This window comes from Thamnophis sirtalis, unplaced genomic scaffold (genome assembly GCF_051295495.1).
Source record: "Thamnophis sirtalis isolate CommonGarterSnake01/CBP01778 unplaced genomic scaffold, rThaSir2_p1.2 scaffold_2, whole genome shotgun sequence".
In the NCBI taxonomy this organism is placed as follows: domain Eukaryota; kingdom Metazoa; phylum Chordata; class Lepidosauria; order Squamata; family Natricidae; genus Thamnophis; species Thamnophis sirtalis.
Window position 1 is genome coordinate 88,025,023 of NW_028261382.1, and position 10,963 is coordinate 88,035,985.

The 10,963-nt window shown below is 42.5% G+C and overlaps 1 long non-coding RNA gene across 1 annotated transcript in view; it reads left to right on the forward strand.

Moving 5' to 3' along the window:
- The window catches only part of LOC148048986 (uncharacterized), a 75,669-nt gene that overhangs the window by 41,554 nt on the left and 23,152 nt on the right, over positions 1-10,963 (forward strand). The window lies entirely within an intron of this gene.

The following is a 10,963-nucleotide window of genomic DNA, read 5'->3' on the forward strand; positions in this document are numbered from 1 at the left end:
CATATGAATTTCCCAACCAAACAGATGCCACAAATATTTAAACATGGATGGAGAAAAGGTACGTGTAAAGTCTTTGGAAGAGAAAGGAAGAGAATAGAAAAGGGACACTTGGATATTGGATATAATTGGATATAAGTTTATTTATAGGCCGCCCTTTTCCCTGAGGGGACTCAGGGCGGCTAACAACTTATAGGGAGGGGATACAAACAGTAACATATAACATAACACATAATTAAAAATAAACAACATTCATTCAATATTCGGGTGGGGGCAGATCAAATCTTTACCCCCAGGCCTGACGGGATAGCCAGCTCTTGAGGGCTGCGCGGAAGGTCTGAAGGGTGGTGAGGGACGCACTTCCAGGCGTCCCTCCTGCCACTTTTGAATGCCCAGCTCCAGAAGGGGTTTCTCCTTCAGTCTACTGGAATACAATCCCTAAACCTCAAGCAAATGGGAGGAAAGCTCTCCCTGATGACTTTCTCAGCCAGTCCCCAGAAGTCTGGGATCTCAGAAATGAGGACTGGGGGTGTCTGGAAGCCCTGGGCTCTTGTTATTAGTGGAACAGCTTGCATTGGCCAGACTGAACTTGTTCCTTGGAGGGCTTCCAGTGGGGCACTCTCAACATGGCAGAGCAGGGAAAGTGTTTTCACTTTCTCTGATACTTGGGGAGGATTTCTCAGGATCTACTTTTTCAATAAATGCTCAGATATTCCTCTTGCTTTGCAGTTTGGAGCCAAAGCACACTATATTTTAATGCTGGGATTCTTCTTCTTGGTTATCTTAAGAATAACAGTGTCAGGGTTTGTTCTGACCCCCCTCATTCCACACCAAAGCACTCCAAGCCAAAGATACTTTACGGAATTTATTAATAGACAGAAAAGTCCTTGGCAGCAAACCGGCACAGACAAACCTTGGCAGCAATCCAAGCACAGATCAGCCTTGGCAGCAATCCAGCCTGCCAAGCTCACAATACTGTTCTCCAACATTAGTTAATGCGTTGACTTCTGCAAAAGGGGCGTGTGCACAAGCATTGCTTTTATAGTCTGGAGAGGAGCCTAATGACCACCAGCTGAGTGCAATTACCTCCTGTAACTGCGCAACTGTTCCTTATGCCTATTAGCTCTCCGATGCCAGGCATCTAGGAACAATTCCCTTGGCTCCTCCCCATTGCTGATGTCTGGATCACACTCCCTTGTCTCCTCCCCACTGGTCCAAGGTTCAGGCGCCTCCTGGTGGCCAACCAGCCTCTCTGCGTCCTGCTCAGAGTCGGAACCTTGTCCAGGGTCCTCCACACCCTCCAAAGCTGACTCATAGGGCCCCTCGCTGTCGGAGTCTGGTGGCAGCTCCAATGACTCCTGCTGGGCCACAACAGGGTTCCAAATAACATTCAAAAGTAAATCAGAATCCAAAGCAAAGTATTGCTCAAAGTTCCAATTTATTAACAGAGCCATGTTGGCACATCTGGGAAAATCCGAATCTGAAAGCTTCCAGGTTTTCCTCACCTACATGAAAGTTCAAGATCTTGCCCCCCCACTCACAACTCCATCACATGGTCCAATCTCCCATTGCCATGCTGGCAGTTCCACCCATCCAGTTCCAGTCAGGTGCAGAGGTGTAAAGACAAAGGATGACCTTGGCTTTCTAGAAAGAATTTTGTTTTGGCTACACAGTAGGTAATTCCATACAATCCCCCCTTCTATTTTTCCCACAATAGAAAAAGGAATAGTAGAATAATAGAAAGTGTAGCAGGCCAAAGATCCAAAAGAAAACTGCAGGCCTGACAAACAGCCTGTTTCCTTCTCTTCTCCAGCACCTTCAAATCCACAGATTCCCAAGGGATGGGCAGCTGTCACGTAAATTGGAGAAGATAATTTATGGATGCGACTTGTGATCTTGAGGAGCTACCAGGCGAAGAGGGCATCTACAGATCTACATTTTAGAACTGTTCACAGCCCAGAGTCATGTTGGTTGAGACGTACTGCTATAAAAGCGAAGCGAAGCGAAGCAAAGTTTCATTCCCAAAGCCCACGACCTGTTATTGCTGGGAATTTGGGAGGGGTGGATGAAGCTGATATAGCAGTATATGGGAAATGACATGGGGGAATCAGGGGAAGACGTGTTTCCTAGCTTAGGGTCAAATAAAAGCAAGGGGAAGCCCGTAGCTGAATAACAGAGAAAGAAACTTACAGGAGATTTTGCCCTAAATTATCAGCTGGTTAAAATGAGCCAGTGGAAGATTTGTACTTTTAGACTTGCAAGATTCTCTTAATGTAGCTTTAGAAAAAAAAAAGTAGAATAAACTCTCTTATCTGATTTACTTGGGGGTATCAGCCCAGAATCAAAGTCACAAGATTTCAAGGCAGGGGGCAAGCCACATAGAATCTTCTTAAATAGAAGCAGCCCTGGTTTTGCTTATTTGGAAGAATGAGGTTCCTTTTTTGCAAGGAGCCTTGCGAAATGATCTTGCTCTGCTCTGCTCTGCCACCGATGAGCCCTTGCTCCAACTCCTCATCTTCAGAGAGCAACACTAGCACCAGCTGAGTCTCCTGGTTGTTGGGCAGCATAACCTACTCCTCCTGCAGCAGCTCATGCCGCCTTTCACCCAGCTACTCTGGAACGGGGCACATTGTTAGTTCTCCTCATAAGAGGTTGGGCTGGCTATGAGACTTGGTAAAACATGTATTAAATATGGGATGATGCATGTTTAAAAATTAACCCTATTGAAATGCTGGTAGAAAGATGGATGGTAGTTTGTCCTTGACTGTATGGCACGAAGTAAGGAAAAAAATGGTTGTATAAGAGCGGCAGCTGGTGCAGAATCAGGCTAGCTCTGTCCTTTCATATCTTTCCTCGTTCCTTCAATTTAATTCGGGTACAATTTGTTACTCATTTGCTACACTCTATATGGATGATTGGGGGAACTGTACTCAGGGTCCCTAGGTATGACCTCCTTGTTCCAACTACATGAATGCCCACGTCTACTTCCCTACTGGACACTATAAAATGGCTCAACTCAAAATTGGATTATTCCTTTCGGGACATTGAAGAATTCGAAAAGCATGCTCCTCACTTTTGGATTGCTCATGTTCTACTTTCAGGATGTCTCTTCTAAAGGTAGGTGGATAAGACCTGTCTTTTCTCTCCAAACATGACAGGAATATTTGCTTGACCTTCCTCTCTCACACGCAACTCTTTTGAGATAGCTATTGTTGAAGGATAGTGGGTTGTGAGTAGAGGTGACTGAGCAAACAATTGGAACGAGAGGTCCAGAGATGCTACATCAGTGGCTGTGAGTCAAAAGACGACAAGCACTCAAGGGGAAAGGGACAGAGGAAGCTAAACTCTTGCAGTCCTTCTGGGGGTAGCATTACAAGTGGGGGCTCATCCAGGATAGATGTGACTGTCTCTGGTGAGGTCCTTTGTTCTGCAGTTCTGGCTGTTGCATGGAATGCTTACTGGTCTACCTTACTGGTTCCCTGAGGGTGTTTTCTACAGGAATGGAGTTTTAGCTGTTTGGCCAGTGCTTGTGCAGCCTGGTTCTCAATGGTTGGGGACTCCTACTATAGTGTGTATAAAAAGTGGCTTGACTGAGCACCAGACCCTTGTTTTCAACACCAGTATTTTACTGCATGCTCATTTGGAGTTCTTCACTTTATGATTTTAGGTTGCCTCCAAACAAAATTTGGGTACCTTTTCCAACCAGTTGTGCATAGGTAGTCCGCTACTTACAACAGTTTGCTTAGTGACCGTCCAAAGTTACAATGGCACTGAAAAAAGTGACTCATGACATCCTTTCAGACTTACGATCTCATGGTCACGACTTACACTCGGATGCTTGACCACTGACTCACATTTATGACCATTGCAGTTTTCCAGGGTCATGGGATCACCTTTTGTAACCTTCTGACAAGCAAAGTCAATGGGGAAAGCAGATTCATTAACAACTTGGTTGTTAATTTAACCGCAGGGATTCACTTAACAAACGTGGCAAGAAAAGTCATAAAATGGGGCAAATTCACTTAACAAATTTCTCACTTAGCAACATAAATTTGGGGCTCAATTGTAGGTTGTGGATACCTGTGTATCCACAATCTTGCCTCCCTCCACACCAACGAATGATGACATTGAACAGAATAGATGGTGGAAAGTTCCCTTCCCATATGTTAGATTGACTTTAGAAAACTATTCACCGGAATGGATACCCAGAGATGCATTATTCCCAGTCATCTCTTACTTTGGGATAAGCATAAAGGACAGTATGAACAATGCTTGTATGATTGTTCCATTTTCAAGGAAGGCGTTTAGTAAGATGAGGAGGGAGACGTTGGGGATGATGGCATAACTCAGACCAAATCTATGGACAAACCCACCCTCCCTCCCTCCCACATTATTATAACAGAAGGGACAGGTAATGTTCAACCTGCAGATCCACTGTAATTCTACTTTCTTATTTCTAACTGAAATAAAGATGTTTCTCAAATTAGTTCAAAAATCAAACATTTAAGAACAACTTAAAAACTGAAATTTTTTAAAGGAATAAAATTACATGGCGAAATGGTAGAGGTGGGATAAGTACATAAAAGACATAAAAACAAAGGGAACACATCTTTGGGAATGTCCTTGCAGATCTTTTCAACAAATGTGTGACATGTAATGCTCGGGGAAGCAGGAATAGATGTGAACACTCCATAATTGGTGTGATGTTTCCAAGGCCTAGTAAGGGAGAGTGCATCTGCTCCTTCCACAGCAGGCATAAAAGATGTGAGTGTGAACCAGATTCCCGAGGGAGGGGCAGCTTTCACGTAAATGGGAGGAGATAATTGAGGGACGCCACTAGTTATCTTGAGAATTTATGGTGGGGGAGGGGGAGAGGACAGTTCATACGGGGTTTCTGGAATGCTCATTGTTGGTCTCTTTATCAGAGGGCAAGCTGGACGTGGCACATTGTAAAATGTGTATGAAAGATGGGATAACAAATTTTAACACATTCAAATGCTGGTAGAAAGTTGGACAGAAGTTTGGGCTTGCCGGTCTGTCACAAAATAAGAAAAAATAACTGTAATAAGAGTTTGCCATATCCTATATAGAGCTGCTTATGGATGATAGGTAGAACTGTACTCAGGATTGCTACTTATGACCTCTTTGTTCCAGCTACATGAACAATCAATAAACTTCTAAAAAGTCAACTCCTCGTTCTAATAAAACTTATCGACTCCTAATAAAACTATCTGTTCTGTGGCATTCCAAATCGGTCCTTGGAGTAACTATTTTCAACTGTGAAATATTATTCAGATTTTGGGGAACTGGACCTTGGTGTTCCAACCCCATGAATGCCCAGGTGTACTTCACTGTTGCATAATTAATAAAATGGCTCAACTCCGCATCAGACACTTGTTTTCATCACCACGGTTCATTTGAACTGCACGCTGCTGACTTTTGGACTGCTAATTTTCTGCTTTCAGGATGCCTGTTCTGTAGGTAGGTAAATAAAGACTTTTTCCCCCTCCATACCTACATGCAATCTGCATGAAAATGTCCCTTTTTCTTCCAACATTAACAAAAGAGTTGGATGTTGGAAGGACTCTTAACAAATGGGATTTATTTTACGAAGCCAGTTTCTGGACTGGATCATCTGAAACAAACAGAATAAAAGTTCCTTTTCTGCAGTATTTCAGTCGGTCCTTAATTGAGGGGTAACCAGCCAAGGTGGCGCAGTGGTTAAATGCAGCACTGCAGGCTACTGCTAGATCAGCAGGTCAGCGGTTCAAATCTCACCGGCTCAGGGTTGACTCAGCCTTCCATCCTTCCGAGGTGGGTAAAATGAGGACCCAGATTGTTGGGGGCAATATGCTGACTCTCTGTAAACCGCTTAGAGAGGGCTGAAAGCCCTATGAAGCGCTATATAAGTCTACTGCTATTGCTATTGTGGGATGTCACCATTATTCAAATTTTGGGGAAATGGACATTCTGACAAAGTTTTAAAAAATTAAAATATTTTTTTGTTTTATTTCCTTTCATTAGCTTTCCTATGAATAATACATTCTTTGGAAAACCTACACCTACTGTTTTTTTATACATCAACAAGGAACAATGTATTTGGGAGCTGATATATAAACAACAAATGATTTTTTCAACCCTAAGCAATCTGGTTGAAGAGAAAGTATATGTGAAGTCTTTGGAAGAGGAGAAAAGAGAATGGCCCCACTAACTCTCCACTTCCAGATGCCCTTCCTTCCAGTGTTGAATGCTCAGCTCCAGAAAGGGTTTCTCCTCTATCTGCCGAAATACCGGTCCTAACCTTCAAGGAAAAGGGATGAAAGTGCTCCCTAATGACTTCAATCCTTCCCAGAAGTCTGGGGTCTCAGAAATGGAGGAGGAAGGGGGGGGGGTCTGGTGATTCTACTTAGGGGTAGATGAGCTTGTGTCTGCCAGGCTGAACTTCAGTTCCTTGCAGGGCTTCTAATGGCAATTGGGAATGACTCATCTTTGAGTGTTCTCACTATGTTAGGGGACACAAAGTGTTTTCACTTTTTCTGATATTTGGAGCAGATTGCTCAGGATTTACTTTTCCAGCAAATGCTCAAATATTCACGTTGCCCTGGACTCTGGAGTTAGAATACAGTATATTTTCATGAGACGATATTCTGGATTTCCTTAAAAGGGACAGTCTGTCTTATTTTCTTGTTTTCACTTTCAGATGTATATCCCAGGAAATGTACACATACCCCTACAATAGGACTATGTGTACTGCAGCTACCTCGCTACTTTTTCAACACAAAAATGAAGATTTGTATGATGTTCCTTTATAGCGGATGTGGAGGCAATGACAACAACTTCAACTCTTTAAACGAATGCATAACAGAATGTCAAAGTCATGGTAAGGAAGAAAGTGAAATCTTTCCAATGGTCCGCTAATATGCAAAAAAAAAAAAAAAGCTTTCCTATTAATAATATAGTCTTCCTAAAACCTTCGCTACTCTTTTTTGTACATTAATAAGCAGCAGATGAATCAGAACCAGAATAGATCTGTAAGGGACCTAGGAGGTCTTCTAGTCCAGCCCCCCTGCTCAAGCAGGATACTTTATACCATTTCAAACAAGTGACTGTCTAGTCTCTTCTTAACAACCTACAGTGATAAAGCACCCAGAACCTATGAAGGCAAGCTGCTCCACTGGTTAATTGACATCACTGCTAGGAAGTTTCTCCTTAATTTCAGGTTCTTTCTCTCCTTGAATGTTTGCTTCTTGTCCTGCCGTCTGGTGCTTTGGAAAATAAATTGACCCCCTCCTCTTTATGGCAGCCTCTCAAATACTGAAATACTGCCACCCCTAGTCCTTCTTTTCTCTAGACTATCCAAACCCAAATCTTTCTTTGTATCTTTTCCAAAGTCTCAGTATATTTTTTGTAATGTGGTGGTCAAAGATTCCTCTCACTATCGTTGAGTCCCTATGGTTTTTGAGCCATACCAACATGCAGAGCAATGTATTTGGGAACTGGAAAGTGAACAATATATGAATTTTCCAACACTAAGCAGACACCACAAGTACTTAAACCTAGTTGAAGAGAAGGTCCATGTGATATCTTTACAAGATGAGGAAAGGGAATGGACGCCTACCTACCAATTCCAGATGCCCCTCCTTCAAGTGTTGAATGCCAGCTCTGGAAGAGGTTTGTCCCTCTGTCTATTGGAATACAAGCCCTAACCTTCAAGTAAATGGGAGGAAACCTCTCTTTGATGACCCTCTCAGTTCATGCCAGAAGTCTAGAATTTCAGGATTTGGGACTTGGTTCCTCCTTAGGGGTACAGCAGCTTCAGTACAAGCTGGTCTTCTGTTATTTGAGGGATTCTAATGGCAATTGGCAATGACTCAAATTTGAGTATTATCACTATATTAGGTTTAACTTTTTCTGACCTTTGGAGCTGATTGCTTAGGATCTACTTTTCCAGTAAATGCTCAAATATTCATTTTGCCCCGTAGTCTGGAGTCAGAATACAATATATATTCATGCAATGATCTTCCGGGTTTTCTAAGGGGGACAGTCCATCTTATTTTCCTCTTTACATTTTCAGGTACATATCCACAGCTATGTAATCTTCCTGCAAAAGTAGGACGGTGCAAAGCTGCGTTTCCTCGTTTTTATTTTAATGCAGCAACTGGGAACTGTGAGGCATTCACTTATGGTGGATGTCGAGGAAATGAAAACAACTTTGTATATTGGCCTCAATGCAGAGCTACATGTCAAAATTCTGGTAAGGTAGAAACGTTCATCTTTGCCTTGTCATAACCATTAAAACAAATAACATATCACTCTTGTCTACAATCATTGATCTCAAATCTCTTCAATATCTTTATAAATGACCAAGATGAGGGAAAAGAAGGGGAACTCATCAAGTTTTCAGATGATTCTAAATTGGTGGGAATAGCCAATACCCCAGAAGATAAATTCCAGTTCCAAAAAGATATTGACAGACTGGAACAATGGGCCCCATGCAACAAAATGAATTTTAATATGGAGAAAAGCAAAGCTTTACATTTAGGCAGGAAAAATCAAAGGTATAAGTATAGATTAAGTGAGACATGACTCAAAAACAGAGGGACCTTGGAGTCCTAGCGGATGACCATTTGAATATGAGCTAGCAATGTGCAGCAGCAGCCAAAAAAAAGCTAATATAATCCTGAGTTATATAAACAGAGGCATAGAATCAAGATCACGTAAATTATTAGTGATGCTTTACAAACCCTAGTAAGACCACACCTTGCATACTACAACCAATACTACATTATTGGTCACCATACTACAAAAAGATGTTGAGACTTTGGGAAAAAAAGATGATCAAAATGCCTGGAGACTAAAACATATGAAAAACTGTTGAAGGTTTTGGGTCTGGCTAGTCTAAAGAAAAGAATAATTAGGGGTGACATGCAGAAATAAAAAATAGTAATTCCTAAAGAACTACCAGAAAGGCGGCTTTCTTGTTTTTTCTTGCAGCATTCTGTGAGGATTTCTGCACTTAATTAATAAAGCAAAATACTGGAAAATGAAAGGAAGTTATATATATCCCTCACAGGAAATGTCAGTTCTAACATGTGATATAATGCCTGGAAATGCTTTTATCCATATTGCTTTGCAATGCTTCATGAAGGAAAATGTATTATATTCTATTTAAAGCATGAAAATGTTTTCTGCCAATATCCTGCTATTCTGCATTCAAGTGCCAATGAATTTTCTTGCAGTATTTGGAGTGAAACTTCTATCTCTGCGGACCTACCCATAGACTGGGCCTTTTTTTCTATAGTTATTCACTTTTGAGAATTTGTCTGGCTCACTCTCTCTCATAGACCTGGCATTTTTTGACTATACTGGCATCTGTCCTATCTCATCCTATTTCCTCCACCACCGCTGTCCCCCTTTGTATGCGAGGGTTCATAATTCCTGCTATTGAGCAAAATTATAGAGACCTACTTGGTTTAAATTGTTGGAAGAAATGTCCATCTGAGTTCAGTTCCAGTTCCAAGTGGGGAGAAAGACACTGGAAACATGGAGGCTGTTTGGAAAGATGGCTTAATGGTGGATGGGACCACATGGTTTGAGGTCCTGGCACTTGAGGAGGGAGGGAGGGAGGGAGGGAGAGAGGGGGGAGGGAGGACCTTGCCTTGCAGCTTCCTGTTCCTGTGTAAGGGCAGGTATTCTGATTGGTTGTCAGACTCCCATGGAACCATGCAGGGGTAACTTTACAGATTGACTTGAGTCCCAGGCTTTGTTGAATCTTGCTGGGTGATGATGTAATGAAGAGGGCTGTGCTCTGAAAGGGTGTTGGGCAATTAATATTGGGCTTAATGGCTTTGTCCCAGTTTGGATCTTGAGTGAGGGCTAATCCTAGCATGTCCTGAGGGTGAAGGTCTTTTGTCTTGTAGATAAGTTGGCCCAGCCTTTTGTCTTGTAGATAGGTTGGCGCCAGTCTTTCTGGGGCTATCAACAAAGGCGGGGACTGCTTTCCAAGAGCATGTTTCTCCTTTTCTCATCCAGGGAGGTATAATATTCTGCCTTTTTAACATTTCCTATATTTCATTCTTCTAGGAGAAGGGTGAGTGCTAATTTTTTACACTATAGAAAGACAATAAAAATTCAGTTTTGGAAACCCACCCTAAGTAGACTGTATAAATACTTAAATCTGGGCGAAGGGAAGGTCCATGTGAAGTGGTTGGAAGAGGGGGAAAGGGAATGGACACTCCCCCCCTTCCAGGTGCCCCCTCCAAGCGTTGAATGCCCAGCTCCAGAAAGGCTTACTCCTTCTGTCTCTTGGAATACAAGCTCTAACCTTCAAGCCAATGGGAGGAAACCTCTCCCTGATGATATTCTCAGTCTATCCCAGCAGGCTGATTTCAGGAATGGGGGCCTGCTGCCTCTTCTTAGGGGTACAGAAACTTGTGTCTGCCAAGCTGGTCTTCAGTTGTTTGAGGGCTATCTGCCAGGCTGCACTTACATGGCTTCTAATGGCAATTGGCAATGACGCAAATTTGGGTGTTCTCACTATGTTAAGGCAGGCAAATTGTTTTCGCTTTTTCTGACATTTGGAGCAGATTTCACAGGATCTAGTTTCCCAGTAGATCACGGGTGTCAAATTCCTGCATCACATTGTCATTATGTGATGTATTGTGACATCTTCCCTTTGCGAAGCTGTGATGGGCATGGCCTGTACATGATGTATCTGGCCCGTGGGCCGCCAATTTGACACCCTTGAAGATAAACATGTTACCCTGTACTCTGGCGTCTGAACACAATATATTTTTATGTGATGATCTTCTAGACTTCCTTAAAAAGGACAGTCTGTCTTATTTACCTCTTTTCAATTTCAGTACTATTTCCCGAGAAATGCACATTTCGCCCCCAACTAGGATCATGCGCAACACCTACTATTCGCTTTTTTTTCGACACAGTAACTGGGACCTGTACAATGTTT